Genomic DNA, 17,084 nt, shown 5'->3' on the forward strand with positions numbered 1-17,084 from the left:
TTTTTGTAGAACTTGGATTGATCATTTTTCTTATAGTTCCTTTAAGATCACCTAAAGTTTGATCTCCAAAATTTTTATTCTGCTGATTAGGTGTGACTTATAGTCATTATGGAACTTAGACTTATGGTTATGAGAAGATCATTTGTTCTATGATGGCTAAAAAGTTAACTGCACAGTTTCAACAGTCTCATGCCACATCCCATACTCCTCTTAGACACATACTGCAATAAATCTCATTTATGATGCTGAGTATTATAAGCAATCTTAAGCTGATTAAACCGGCTAGGAATGCTGTTTAGAATATGATAGACTAGGAAAGACCCTGCAAAGGGAATCTCAAGAACCTTTAGGTTAGATGATATATTTATCATTTTCATAATGTGCTCCCTAACTCTACTTATACCATTATATCTCATATTCATCAGTTTGTCCATCAAATCTCCAGTTTCAACTTTATCAGGCTCAACAAATATCTCAGCATCCATAAAAATTTTGGCATTTTTATTGTCTGAAATAGCACCCATAATGGAATCGAATACGGAGCACTTAATAAATTTTAGACAAAGTCTGTTGGCCCTTTCTCGCTTTCCATACTTACCCATATATTCAAGAGTGCTCTTATCTGTGAGGAATGAGGCATTTAAAACCATGGAAACTTAAAATATCATATTTAATATAATTCAAACATAATGCATGCAGTCAACGGATGATAATATATCCATCTAATTGACATGGGCTATTAATCAGACAGTCCATAATTAAAGTCAAAACCATATGAATCTTATTATGGTAAGAGCCTGTGTGCATCATTATAAAGTCACATTTGTGTTGACAATATAATATACTGTAAGGTACTTTTAAAACACATTATAAAGCTAATTAACAAAATTACATTAATTTTCAAAATACTAGCACCTTTAGGCAGAAGGGGATTTATAGATCAAAGTAAATTCGTTAACTATCTTATGCCATTTTCCAAAATATCGCATCTAATAATACATTTGAGCAAGATACTATATATAATAATTCAAAAATGCAATGTTAGCCGTTTTTTGTAGAGAAAATCAAATAAATATCAATGATTTTGTTACTTTGGCAGCTATCACTCACTTTTATTTCAAAATATTTCTCTTTGTGAAAAAAAAAAAACAAGGATAGACTTAACACCCATGAAAAAATTCACTCACAAAAATAATAATTATACAACGAATCGTAATTATCAACTGATGAAAGGCAAAATTCAAATGTGATTGTGAGACAAAATTGGTAACAAAATTTTAACATATATTACAATATATCTCATAGGCAAGATCCAAGGACTAAATGAATAAAAATTATTTTCAAATTAAAACTCCATCTAATTATCAAGTTATTTTCAATCCATTAATTGATTACCCTAGCAATCCTATCTACATATATATGCATATAATTTTGTATCTTAAAATGTCAACTTTCCTGTGTACATAGTAATATAACAAAAAGTCAGAAGTGGCAAAGTTAGCTGGCATAATTTATCTCCATTCACTTCGAAACGCAGATAGAAGTGATCAATCACTTCTTAAGGCATTGTGCAAGACATATGTTACTCGAAAAGCAAAAGCAAATTACCAACAAATACATGCAGGTTGAAGTTGTTTCAAATAATAAAAGTCAATTTAAAAGTTGTGTTTTGAAGGCCTACATAACAAGCATTTCAAACCTATTGACATGAATCCTGACACAAGTTTAAAAAATACAGTCCAGCATAAAATGTCCAAGCAACCAGTTTAAGTGAGACCATATGCAGTCTTACAATTGAGTCAAATAATTAAATTAAATATCAAGATTGTAACGATGGCAAGCCAAAATACAATAAAAAGTCTCTGTGGCAATAGCACCAATTCTACATTGTTGTCGGCCAAATAAAGTGCAGGTTTTCTCTCGTTTCTTTCTTTCTTTCTTTTTTTTTTTTTTTTTTTTTTTTTTTTTTTTTTTTTTTTTTTTTTTTTTTTAATAAGGGATTTTGATCTTAGCATGTAGGCTCTGATACCAATTGTTGAATTTAACAATAATCATGCTAAGAAATAAAAATCACAATTCTAAATTAATAGTTTAAGAGATATACCTGCGAAAAAACATCTTAAATGTAAATAGCGGCAACTAGATCTTTCTTTCCTTGTTTCTCAAAAAATTATTAATCGTCAATGGGGGGTAAGCTAATAAAAAAATAAATGGAGAAGAGAGGGTATCTAGCCTTTTATAAAATTATTGAGTCGTTCTATTAATGATTCAAACCCTAATTAGGGTTTACATATTTCTGACCCGCATGCTTAAATTACAACATTATATAGGATATGACCTTATCTGACTAAAGTGTAAAATGGTCCAAGTGATCACTCGACATAATGCTCTTAGCCATAGTATCGTTATGAAACTATATATCTAACCACTTTTATAAAACATAAAATTTGCAATCAAATGAAAAGCCATATTTTGAAATTATTCTAACATAAATTTCCATATATCAGAACTTCAAAAACTTGACTTTCTTTATCAAAATCTCAGCAAAAAGAGCTCAAGAATCTACCAAAACCCAAACCTCGATCAAATCTAAAAATACATTTTCTTGTTGATTATAGAACACCAAAAACAGATCAATAGGGGAAAAAAAGGCTTCTATTTTTTCTCAACTTAATCATCAATCGTCAATTCTTCCACTTTCAGGCAGTGAACTGCAAAAGCAGTTTTAGACAGCTATAAAAGTCACCAATATTAAAGTAACACATAAGAATTTAAAGGGACCATAGGGAATTGGCAAGTGGGGGAGGTGATCTAAGGGGAAAATGAACAGGTTTAGGCCAACTAGAAATGTGGAAGAGGATGTGAAGGAGAATTTTACGTATCATCATGAGAGAGACAATTCATGACAACTTCGTCCCAGCAAAACCGACTTAATGATAAAAAAATTAAAGAACACCAAGAATTTTTTGCTCTAACGTCCGGATGTTCACCCAAAAATGGGCTAATCATTACATTGATCATCCACTAAAATGATTATTGGTGTAATCAACCAGAAACCAAGATTATCCATACAAGAATCATGACTCAGAGACGCAAGCCTAACTGAAATCAAGTCTGAACTTGACAGTGAATCCAAACCCAAAGAGTGACACAACTCAACAATGAGCACTAATGCAAACTAAAGCCCAGGCCAATAGCAAACCTAAACCCAAACAATAACCCAGTCCAAGAGTGAACCCAAACTAAAGCCCATCCCAATAGTGAACCTCAACATAACCTAGACGAAAATACAGTCAAATCTAAACAATAATCCAACCAAACAGTGAATCCAAACACAAACTAAAGCCCATCCCAAAGGAGAGTAGAACCAAATTAAAAACTAACCTAGCAATGATATGTTATAAATAACATGTATTGCACATATACGATTGGGTAATAACTCATCCTTTGTTTACTATATGCAAGCCATTTTTAAGTCTCGTGAGGAAGTGCTTTTATTAATTTAACTTTATTTTTTTCTTAAAACCTAACTCGGCAATGGTATATTATAAATAACATGTATTGCACGTATAAAATTGGGTGATAACTTTGATTTCTTTTTTGGATATACTTTTAGGGGACCGATTCAGGATCAGACTGACGTGTATACTTTCACCTATCTTCAAGATACTTGGTTCATTTTATGATTGAAACTTACTGCACACGTACAAAAACTATGAGTCACGTTGTACTCAAGAAAAAAAAGAATTGTATTGGACTATACCAAATTAGTGTTTCTATTGTGGAACATAAATGATAAATGCTTAAAAGTCAATCATATAATTATCAACTACTTTTAGTAATGCGTGACCGCTAATATCAATATACTATAACAATTACTATTTTTATCACTTAAAAGTTAAAACTCCAAAGAAGAAATTTAAATTCTTTATGTTTGCTTAAAGGAAAATTTAAGCCAAAATCATATAAAAAGATATTTTTGTTGGTTGACCTAACCTACTTATAGAGTAGTTAGAAAGTAGGTTCTGAACGTTTAAAATGTAAAAAGTTGATATAGTTGTCCAATAATAATTTATTTATACTGTTCTATTATTTAATAGACAATGATTATATTTCTGGTTGTTATAGAACTAACAAAATATACACAAAGTTTATATTTATGGAAATTGTGAATAATTTTATTCGCGATAAAACTAGTTACACTTTAATTTATATAATAAGAGGTATGGATAACATTAAAAATAAAATAAAATAAAATAAAATCTTAGTCGATCTAATGTACTATGTTTGCATATCATGTGCAAGCACGTACACAAGTGTGTCATAACCATGTATTGAACCCGACCCACTAGTCCAAGCCGAAATTGAAATCCAAAATAAACCCAAACCGAAACAATAATCCAGTCCATTAATGAATCCAAATCAAAAGTAAAGCCCATCCTACAGTGAGCCAAACCAAAAACTATAAGCTAGCCCAAGCCCAAACAATTCCCAACATAACAATGAGCTTCACAAAAAACTAAAGCCCACGCCAATAGTAAAACAATGCCCAAACCGTAACCCAAATCTAAAGCCCATCCTTTTAGTTTGGGTTTGGGTCCAACAGTGAATCCAAACCCAATCCAAAGCCCATCCTTATAGTGAAGTAAACTATATTAATTCCAAGATAATTCTGAACCCAAACCCACCCAAACCAAAGCTCAGTCCAATAGTGAACCCCACCCACTAATTGAAGCCCAAGCCTAAACCTCAAATAACAACTAAACCCAAACAGTAACATATCTCAACAATGAACCTTAACACAAACTAAAGCCGAGGCCAATATGACCCCAAACCCAAACAATAACCTAATCCAGCCCAACAATGAACCCGAACCCAAACTAAAGCCTAGTGCAACGTACACAAACCCGACGAAATATGTAGCCAAAAGTGCAAACCAGATTAAAACCCATCCCAACGGTAAACCAAAATCAAAATAAGCCATATTTTGATTTCCATTATTTTCAAAAAATATTTTCTTTTTTTTTCCAATCATATTTTTCAATAAAATAATATTTTAGGCAAACCCAAAATTTTTTTTTATATTTTTAACTGCACATTCTCTATCAATTTGATTATTCCAAAATGTATTCTATACCAAAAATGGAATTCAAACAGACTCTAAAGAACATTGGAAAGACTATACTGTTCAAAAATAAGGTGGTATGATTTTAATTTTACAAATCAGATAATTCAAATTTTTTATATTAGAAATAATATTATAATATTAAATTAATTTACCTACACACCCCCATCCCATCCCACCCCGATTTCTACTTACAAACCCTAATTACTTTTCCCCTCTCTCTCTCTCTCTCTCATATTCCTTCTCTCTCTACCCCTTCATTCTCTCTCTTTATCACACAAGAAGTATTGCTACAGCAACGGCAATGCGTTACGCTACTACACCATGGTGGCTTGAGTCCGCTACTATGCGCCACAGTTAGAAGGGTGTCACCGTCCACTTCTAGGTGAATAGCCCTTCCACTGCCTAATTCCTTCACAAAAAAGAAAAGAAAACCAAAAACAAAACAATTCTTCATTTCTCCACCATTACACCACTTATCCTCCTTTACTTATACATATGTGGTAACATCTGAAATCTGGTAACATATGTAATAAATGCATTATATAATATTGATTCTACTTACAAAGTCTACTGAAGATCGATGACAACAAGATTGACGTGTTTGAAAATCGATGATATAAGGCCACACATCTTCCAAGCTGTAGTTTCCCCTGACCAATGACTCTGTTGGAAACATTACAAGAGTATCTGAAATTCTTACACAAGTTCAAGGTAATAATAGTGAATGCATCAGAATAGATCCAAGAGTCAGAAGAAAGCTTGCTTCCAATTTTCAGCCATGTATAAGGTGTTGGAAATATTGTTTGCACACTGGGAGTGGAGAAGAAACAAAGAACAAGATGAAGAGATGGAAAAGAAAGGCTTAAACACGTAATCGTTGTCCTCAAACAATATTTTTCCTCTCGAATTGAATTTGATGCTGAAAGGGATTTTGGCAAATGATTTAGAGGATTAATCAAGCCTTATAAAGGATATAACACATAAGCACTTAATGAAATCCTCTAAAACATAAGAACACAAAATCAGGAATTTTGAATATGATGTAGAAGGATATTTTTATCTTTTTGTGGAATGATCTTTTGTGAACATATAGTTTTCTCCAATGAGTCTAAAAACTTTTGCTTTGAATATTGATCACCTATTTATAGATATCGATCAATACTCCACGAATTTGTGTCAAAACTTCACAAAAAGATACAAGACATCCCCCAAAAAGCCACCAAAATTCAAACAAAAATCGGTCCTAATAGCTAGCAAAAGTGTTCTATGCGGTTGCATAAAACAAACCTATGCGACAGCATAGTTTGTCCGAAGGTAAGGCCTGCAAATGACCATGTGACCACACGCCTTTATGGCCTATGCGGACACATAGGTCAATATATCCGGCCTTGATCCCTTTTTTATTCCACACACGTTTTATTAATCTTTGAACAATATTCAATGTAAGAGACTAACATTAACTTTGCAAGATTTCAACTAACTCCAAAGGGAGGGGGTTCAGCCTCATGATTTGACCAAAAGTAGAAATCAATTGAAAAGAATTTGTTCAATGAACACAAAATATGCATATGGAGTTCTCACCGATTTTGACCATGGAGGCTGCTCATTTGGTTGTACTTCCATCCAATCCCTCTTTGCAAAATTGTAATTATTCTATATAGACCATAAAAGACATGACAATCAATCTCAACATATAAATGTAATAGAATTCAGGATCAGCTTTTAATCACTATTGCAATCAGGTGATTTTAGGCACTCGATTTTTTCAATAGCAAATTACATTTCAAGTGCACCAATTGTATCAAAAGATAAATATAGACAACAATAATGTGATCCTTCAAAATTTTTTATAATACTTTCAAGTTCTGAAGATCCAAAAACACTATAGGATATATTACATGGAGGAAAAATGATCAATAGAAAAAGTAAAACATATTTTCAGAAGATATTGTCGTCCATTAAGTATCACAGTATAAGCTCAACTAATGCACAAGTTAATGAAACCGTCCAAACAACGTCATTGCAGAAGAAAATAAGTAGAATATAAAGTCCAGAGTAGTTTATCATGTCTAGATATAAACATCCAGTGCTTGTGCTCCAAAAAGAACCAAGCAGAAAGGATCCAAGTTGATGTCATGGAGAATATTAGAGATGGATAAACTTATCGACCTTAATATGGCTCACAAGTATAAATACAAAATAATAAGAACGCACGAAAGCATTTTCATCAACAGGAAAATCTTCATCTTTTATTTAATGACATAGTTTGCATAAATATATTGTGGTGTATTGATAACACTTTTGTCTGTACAATGTCATAGTTTCTGTACGAGCAACTCTTTCCCATCTCATCACGCTGCTTTTTCATAATGCAAATAAAATCATTCACACTGCCATTGAGATTTTAATATAGCTCACTAAGGTAGTAGATTTCATGTATCAAGGAACTCACTTGAATAAAAGCCCAAAGGATTGTTCATTGTCTTAAAAAATGAGCTTGTATGAGTCCTTGAAAACATAGTGCCGAAAACTTGCAGCAAGAACAACCAGTCCACCATTCTTTCAATAGAAAGCTACATCTCAGCTATCCCAACTTGATTTCTAATATTATAGGCAAAATGGGTAGAAATTAAGGCAGTAATTACAATCAAGTACATGATTGCTTGTTGCCATCAAACATTTTAAACACAGAATCCAATAGATACAGGTTACAGAAGAAAGCCACCCTCCTACTTTACATTTAGCATTTCACAACTTATTAGACATACAATCACTCCCAAAATGAGTGGGAAGTTACTTTCAAGTCTTGTTGCCACATAAAAATAAAAATAATCGTGTAAATGTTGTGAAATTATTTGAAAAATGAATTTGGTCTATGTTTGAGTGCATTCGTTGAAGAAAAAATTTGAATAACCATCTCTGCCTATTGGGAAAAAATTTATTGTATCAGGAATTTGCATCGGGGATAACCAGTGGTTCATTTTTTCATTATATTACAAAAGACACAAGACTTATGTTCAAGTCTTGTTGTCACCCATGAGAATGTGTGAATATGGTTTGCAGTTGAGAGAGTGTGCAACCCTTGAAACAAGATTTAATGGACACCAATTTGAAGTATAATACAAGATCGCAAAAATACCATGAACAAGATTAAAGTAAAGAAATAAACTGGCAGAGGAACGATGTTATTTTATTCCATCAATGAAATGAGAGAATTACAACAATTTGCTTCAACAATACTGAAAGAGGAGACTCATATTTATACCACAAGAGTCTAGCGCTAAAAGAGTCCTAAAAAGGTAAGAATTCTATGTTTAGCGCTAAAAGAGTCCTAAAAAGGTAAGAATTCTATGTTTAACGTGAACAGGAAAAAAAAAACGAGACAAGGAGTTTGTTTCCTTATTTTCCGGATACTATTTGATTCTCCAAATCCATCACGCATCTTCAAGATTTCCTTTCCAATTTGAGTCACCAACTCTAAAAATTAGCCCTTAAATTAGTGTGGTAGCTTGTGAACTCTTTAACCATGAAAAACTGATTCTTTGGTTTAAATCAATAATTTCAATTGAATCAAGAAATGACGAAAGCCCCACACAGAATCCAGAACATAGAAACTTAATAATAGGGATAAGAATGATACCTGGTAAGGAGAAGACTGAGAAGGCAAAGGGCATACTGAGTAGCTCAATCTTGAACAGAAAGAGAAGCCAAATTTACTGCTAAAGAAGTATGTATTTGTAATGGTTGAACCTCAACACCACACCAATTTCACACAACCTGGAATTAATAAACTCAAATAACAAATTGAATTTTATTGCTTACTGAAATAAAGTGCAATAATGAGAGGACTACAGGAGAATTGATAGAGAAAGGGGAAGAGATAGAAGAAAGACTTGGGGAAGAAGAATCTAATTCACATTACAAATTCTCCCATGTTTCCCTAATTACAATAGTTATAACAGACTAACCAGGAAGAAAATGCGAATGCTGAGAAGAAAAGGCGTTTAACTCATACAATTTGATTATAACTGAAATGACATCGGTCATTTCTAAAACAAAATGACATCATTTAATTTCCATCGAAACGACGTTATTTCAAATATCTGAATTTGAATATTGGATATGACCATTAGCCCTCGTCTTCCTCTCTCTATGTCCTGTGTCTGCTCCTTTTTTTTCCTTCTAATGCCACTTCCATTGATTCCCTTCTTCTCCTTCATAACATCCCTTCCCCTTCGACCAACCTTGTCCCCAAGGTTCAGAAGATTGAGGTACATCACTCTTCCATTGTTCTGGTATGTCAAAGATAGGCATTTCCTTCTCGCCAATTTTCTTCTTCAGTAGTAAAACATGAAAAACAGGATGAATGTAAGCTCCAGCAGATAGTTTTAGTTTATTTACGACTTTTCCAATTTTTGAATTACTTGGTAAGGTCCATAGTATTTCGCAGCCAATTTCCTATTAACCCTCCTGGCCATGGAGTGTTGAGCAAATGGTGCAGTTTAAGGTATACCCAATCCCCTAGCTGAAATTCTAGTTCACTTCTATGTTTATCGGCTATATATATATATTGCACGGATACAAGTTCTTCGTAACGATACTTCACCTACTATTTTTAGGCCGTTTTATGTCTTGTGGGACAGTTAAATGTATGTAATAATAATTAAATATTAATATCGTTTTCATACTTATTTTAATGTGTTTCATAGAAACGTAGTTTTTTTTTGGATAAGGTAAATATCAAAGTGTAAAAATAAAGTACAAATCACAGGGGCATACCCCAGGAAACAATGCTAGGAATAAATGCCTTCCTAACAACAATAACAGAAACCTAGATTAGTGCTCATATCCTAATCACGACAATAAAAAATATTCGCAGAAAAACCCCAAAAGCGTTGGAGCCACCTATTCTCATTAGATGGAACCAAACCCCTACATGAATTCACTCATGCACAAATAGAGAAAATAATATTTCGAATAACAGCAGACTCATGTTTAGGAGCCTCCCCATAGGTCTTAGCATTGCGCTCACGTCAAATAACATAAATCGAAGCTGCAAACATCAACCGAATAACGATGGAAGACAATGACTTCCCACGAAATTGTTCCATCCAAGAAAGAGTACCTGGCCAACGCCGTTGAACCCAAGGCAAGTTACATTTCGCATGCAAAGTATTCCAAACACGCTCAGAAAATGGGCAAGCAAAAAAAAGATGATCCAAATCCTCCACTGAACAATCACACAGCACACAACGCATAGACTGTACCAAACTAAAGCGAAGAAGCTTTGTCTGTGTATAGATGCCACCTTGAATAGCTAGCCAAAGGATGAATGCATGACGTGGAATACATTTAGGGAACCAAACAATATGATACCAAGCTACCCTAGGGCAGTGAAGTCGAAGAGACTCCCAAGCACTCCGAACAGAGAACACTCCCTGTGCATCAACCTCCCATCGCAATACATCTTCTCTATTACTATCCGGCCGAAAAGTAGTAAGCGTATCTCGCATTAAGTCGAATAAAGCTGGGGAACGAACTGATGGCCATCTCCAAGTATCACCCTCAACAATAACAGCCACCTCAGCTAGTCTACTCAATTTGGATTCACGAATTATCCTCTCTCCAAAAATCTTCTCTAAAAGGCCAAGAGGATGCCAATTATCATACCAAAGCGAGGCACGTCTACCATTACCAATTCTGAATTTCATTTTGTGCCCTCCTATATCTCGGAGTCCAAGAATCTTCCTCCAACTCCAAGAGCAATCCCCAAGACACTTCAATTCCCAAATGCTCCGTCCTTTAAGTAAATAACAACGTGCCCATGAAACCCAAAGAGAGGAGGCAGAATCCGTGCAAAGGGACCAAAGGTGCTTTAACATGACAGCCTTATTCCAAATCTCCAAGCTCCGTAGACCCAAACCACCCTCCTCTTTAGGCACACAGATTTTTGCCCAAGCCACTTTAGCCCCACTGGTGCCAAGGTCACTACCCTTCCACAAGAAGGCTCGCAATGAATTTTCCACTTGCTTGATCACAGCCTTAGGTAAAAGAAATACAGAGGACCAATATACCTAAATAGAAAATAATACTGACTTAATAAGTTGTAACCTGCCTGCATAGGAGAGAGCTCGACAAGTCCAACTCTTAGCCCTAGCTATAATTTCATGGCCGAATAAAAAGGAGATAAAGGAATTGTATTTGCCTCTGCTAAATTTGTCTTTCTATAATTGTAAACAAATGATAGACGTTAAAAAGTTAATTTTACAGTTATGTTAATGTCAATGTTTTTACAACAACTAACTTTTATATGTTTTAGAATGATAAACTATGCCCCTATTTGTTTCTCATTTTTGGAAGAATGAAAATGAAAAATATAGTTGTTACGAGCCCCACACAAGAGATAGAAATTCAAATTTGGTAATTTGATTTGATGGATAACGGTCATATTTTTCATTTTAATGAGAAAAGAATGGGAAACAAATAGGGGCTATAACAGGGTTTATTTTCATTACCTAAAATACCAATGATGAAACATGAATGCTTCACGTTTTCTTTAAGGAAAAATATGATCCACAAGCAAGATAATGTTATATCTTGTTGGTGGGGTGAATGAAGTCATTAAGCTTTGGTCGTGCTTAGCATCCTTCAAGATAGTAGTGGGCCATACCCAACTTTCGGTGCTAGTAGCAAGTTGGTTTTCAACGTTTAGCATAGCAAGTTGCTCGAGAATACTTTCAAATATAGCATTTTATTATTTAATAGACAACAATTACTTATCTACTCGTTATAGAACTCTAAAATTATCCGCAAAGATCGCATTTGCAGCAGTTGTGAATCAATTTATTCATAATTTCCAACTTCTAACCGATTAGATCAAATACAATATAACAGCTATCAAATTAGTTGGCATAGATAATCCTTTTTTTTTTCTCATAACTTCTTATTTTATTTTTGTCACACCCGTGCAGTTTTGAGCCTTTTCATAATTTAAGCAGGCTTGTAATTTGTGACCGACGTGCGTTTATATACACAAGAGGTTACCCAAAAATGTTAATGGCAAGAAATGAGTTACACTGTAATCTATACATAATCAGATTCGAGGTATGTGTAATTAAAGAAAAAAAATTCTTGCTCGAACTAATAAACTATGTTATAAGATTTGGAGTCCATTTTAATAAGGTCAACCTTATTAAGAGGAGTGATCCAAGATCTATTCAAATTGGTCAATATTTCGGTATTTAACCGATGTGTGATTTATTCTGTTAACATGCCCCCGCAAGATGGTGGCTCTTTTTTAGCAGACCAATTTTGAAATCCGTATGCTCATTTTTTAGACTTAATCGGATCGGATAGCTCGTTGGATCTTACTGGGCTCTGATACCATGTTAAGATTTGGGGTCCATCTTAATAAAGTCAATCTTATTAAGAAGAGTGACCCAAGATCTATTTAAGTTTGTCAATATTTCGGTATTTAACCGATGTGAGATTTATTCCTTAACTCTATGTTTGCACAACACTCACACGCAAAATCGATTATCTATCATAAATAACAAGCATTGCACATACACCATTTTGTCATAAACCATCCTTCAGCTACGTACTATATTTATGCCATTTTATGTCGTGGGGTAATTAAATGTATTGCATAATTAAACAGTAACTTCTTTTTCATATTTATTCTCATGTCTCATAGATACATAGTTAATTTGATGGCTGAGATTTATTATGACATAAAGGAATTGTATTGACATGTACCAAATTAGTCTAAGCAAATGATAGATGCTCAAAAGTTAATTGTACAATTTTCAATTTTTAATAATTTGTGACCGTTAATGGCAACGTGTTTTGTATCCGTAATGGCAACGTTACGGATTAAATCAAATAAAATATAATGGCTATCAGATAAGATAATATTTATAATCTTATTTTGTATCCTAGCTTGTTATTTCATTTATGTCATAGTCGTGCAGTTTTGAGCCTAGTCATTATTGAAGTGGGCTTATAATTCGTGTCCAACATGGGGTTATACACGAGAGGCTATCCAAAAATATTAATGGCAAGAAATTGAGTTACACTGTAATCTATATAGTCAAATTTGAGGTATGCGAAATTAAAGGAAAAATAAAAATTCTTTAACCAATGTAGCTACTAGCTAAGCAATCTCCCTTATATACAACTGCACCAACTATTTCATGCTAAAATTCGTTCTGAATGGCATAATATGAGCTGAAATAGTCAATCGGCCAACAACTACCGAAATAGCATTATGACCTCATGTTCCCATTTCCACTCCGAAATATTTAACGGGTTCAACAACCCAAATGGCCTTCAATGTTCAGCCTGGACTTGCTGACAGACCATGTATCATTCGACAAACATTTTCTATTTCTCTCTTTATATTTCTCTACCAAAATTTATCTCGAAAGACTCCATACATTTTTGTACCTCCAGGATGAATGGTGTAAGGAGTAGAGTAAGCCTCTTCCTTGATCTTCTTTCTTAGAGCGTCACCCTTCAGTACACATAACCTTCCTTTAAACATAAATATGTCCTCTGGAGATAGATAAAAGGTCTTTTGATTTCCCTAACCAATCTCTAACTTCATTCTTTATAGAAAAGCATCAGTACTCTAAGCTTCGTAGCTTCTATAATTAGATCTTTAAGAGGAAACAGAACTCTTAAACTTAAAGTTGTTATTCTGGCTGCTGTTTGATCCGAATGACAGCCTCTTAGTACTCTCAAAAAATCTTTAACGATGTTCTTACTTCATGGATAAAACTACCAACTATCATACTATCTTTGAATTAAGTGCATCAGCGACCATGTTAGCCTTACCTGGGCGATAAATAATAATTAGTTATAGTTCATTATAACTTTTAGCCATCTCCTTGGTCTCATATTAAGTTCTTTTTGGGTGAAGAAATATTTTAGACCCTTAAGATCCGTATAAACTCACACTTTTTCCTCCATACGAGTAATGACATCATATCTTTAGTGCATGGACAACCATTGTAAGTTCTAGATCATGTGTTGGATAGTAATGCTATCACTTTACCATGCTACATCAGTACACATTCTAATACTTGGATGCATTGGTATATATGACAAACCCCTCGGCACCTTTTTGGGATTGTCGAGATTGATGCTATTACTAGTCTTCGTTCCAACTCTTGGAAACGTTTTTCACATTTCTCTTACCACTAAAACTTAATCCCTTTCTGTAGCGACCAAAAAAAAAAAAGAATAATAAAATAATAATAAATCTTGTGTCTCGTTTTAAAGGAAATTTTCCTTGTTGAACTCGAAAATGATTCGAGCTATATTATTACCTCGCTACAACCCTTCCTAAGAGTTTAAATTAAATCCTTGGTCATGGTAGTAAAATTATGTGCACTTGTTTTAAAATTTTATAAGGTGTCGAAATCTCTTTTAAACGATAAATAATTTATTTTGAGGACACTTCCTAATAGTCCACAATAAAATTTTGGTCACTGTAGTAATGTTGGCTCACTTGTCTAAAAAATTTTCGTGAAATGTCAAATTCGAATTTAAACCGCAAATTTCCTATTTTATTTAATTACCTCAAGTGTTTAATAAAAAAAAAGAAGAAGAATGCCATTTTTGTTTTGTGCGCGTTCACCCACATTTACACACATGAATTCCAATTAAAAATTCGGACTCCCATTTTATCGTTACTGCCGTTTCATTTATGTATTTGGAAAAAATAATAATAAGCTCCCTATTTACATCAACTTTGTAACCCCATTTTAAGTGCATTTCTACGACACCTCATTTAAGAATTTGCAACTCCCATTTAAAATGAATTACACGGCCACTTCTTGGGAATATTAAAGGAAAAAAAAACCGGCCAATTATGTTAATTGTAAACAAAAGAAATTGGACAATTTCTTGTGCACCTAATTAACATTTCCTTAACATTGTTTTAATCCCATTTTGGTTGCTACCAATCAGCCATTATCATTTTGCAATTGAAAAACAAGAATCTTCCACAACTTCTAGATGCCACATTTTTCTCCCGAACTTTTATACATATGCATAAAATTATTTTTCCTATTTCCTCCATTGACTAACGCACCTTGAATCTGAAATATTTTTCTAAAGAAGAGGCAAAGAGTGCATTGGATTTTATTTTTTATTGAACGCAAAAAGGATATTCAAACTTCAAACATAAAGGTAGAGGTGTTCTCGACACTTGTGTAAGTGGTTTAAGAATTATTTGTTTTCGTTTTGTATCAAACGTATTATCGTGTCACTCATGAAGGAGGCATAGTTTGGTGGCTCAAATAAAAGAAAGAGATTGAAGGTGAAACTATTATTGTGTTGCTCATGAAGGAGGCACGTTTGGTGGTTCAAATAAGAAAAAGAGATTGACGGTGACACAAATAAATCAAAGTTTGCATTTCTGAAAACATATATGTATTTTATCATTTACTCTAGTGTCTTCCTACTGAGTATTATTCGTAGTACTCACACCCACTATAATCTCACAGGTTGATTTGAGGCATGGCGGCGGTTTGGCATAATGGCAAGTGCTCGGGCAATCTATAAAGCTTCCAACTTTCTAGTAAAATTTTCAATTTATTTAAACATATTATGAATAATTAGACGGCACTTTGAAAGACGTTTAAACATCTGTTTCATTCAGTTTTATATGCTATTCATGTCAACCATAATTTGAAAACATTGGTATGACTATGACCAAAATTTATTCACTGCTGATTATGATTCCAGATTTTGTCTTTCATTTGAAAATGGTATAATTTGGGTTACGTTGCATATTTTAGAGTAAAATCAGTGGCTTTGAAAGGTCTATGAGTCTTCTAATAATAGCCTTTGGAATTTCCTTAAAACATTAGCTAGAGAAAAAGTTATGTCCATTTTGGTAAACTGCATCTTTTCAAATCCGGGTTTTCTGTCCAAAATGTTCGAGCAATATTTTCATGCATCAATCATTATCAACAAGCCCCCAAATTTGTATATGTGGTACATATATTAATATTTTATTCCCTGTAAAAATTTCATAAATTTTAATAAACATTTACTAGGCAAAATATATTTTTCTTCCGCTGTTGTTCAATCCGTAATTGCTGAATCACCTCAAAATGTTTTCTAAAACCAAATTTCACCATAATTTTATAAGTTTATATGAATAACTACTTTCCATTATATTTTTATATGTTTTCAAAACCCAAAAACTTTCTAATTTACAAATTACTTTGGTTAACATCAAAGGGGTCGAACCAAAGAAAGATCGATTATTTTTTTAGCGCTTCAGGTTCCGAGAATTCGGGGCGTTTCAACTTGGTATCAGAGCACTGGTTCGTTTTCTTTAGACTCACATTGGAAAGTAAATCTTAGGAGTGTTGTGTCACATATAAGTTGAACGATTTTTTATTTTTTTCTAATGAGGATCCTGAGCACTGTGTCTGCCATGCTGCGCTATGCAAATTTTGAGGTAAAGAAAGTTTCACAAATGTGATTGCATCTATGCGATGATTATGAGAAAGTTTTTTTGAGATGCAATATTTGAAATGTATGTATGAATATCAGCATATAGTTTGAATACCTTTTGTAGATAATTAGTAATGTATCAAGTATTTACAGTCATATCTAGGTCAAGTTAAAAAAAAAGACATAGGAGGAATTGTATTGGAGTGTACCAAATTAGTATTTCTACAATTGTAAATAAATTGTAGATGCTCAAAAGTCAATTAATTGTACAATTATCAATTAATTCTTTCAGTAATTTGTAACCGTTAATGATACTGTAGTTTACAATATATGTTTCAGAATGATATACTATAACGGGTTTTATTTTCTTCCAAAACACCAATGAAGAAACTTAAATGCTTACGTTTTCTTAAAGGAAAAATATGACCCAGAAGCAATATAAGGTTATTTCTTGTTCGTAGGGGTAAATAACGTTATTTTT

General features: G+C 33.3%; 1 long non-coding RNA gene across 1 annotated transcript; it reads right to left on the bottom strand.

The window, feature by feature from the left end:
- Nucleotides 1-5,641: 5,641 nt before the first annotated feature.
- On the bottom strand, nucleotides 5,642-7,689 carry LOC111404952. The gene is made up of 3 exons (XR_002704716.1): nucleotides 7,581-7,689; nucleotides 6,710-6,781; nucleotides 5,642-5,791 (listed from the first exon to the last, which is right to left on the bottom strand). It is a non-coding gene; the product is annotated as an uncharacterized LOC111404952 (long non-coding RNA).
- Nucleotides 7,690-17,084: the final 9,395 nt, after the last annotated feature.

The sequence above is a fragment of the Olea europaea genome, chromosome 11, assembly GCF_002742605.1.
Source record: "Olea europaea var. sylvestris chromosome 11, O_europaea_v1, whole genome shotgun sequence".
NCBI lineage: Eukaryota > Viridiplantae > Streptophyta > Magnoliopsida > Lamiales > Oleaceae > Olea > Olea europaea.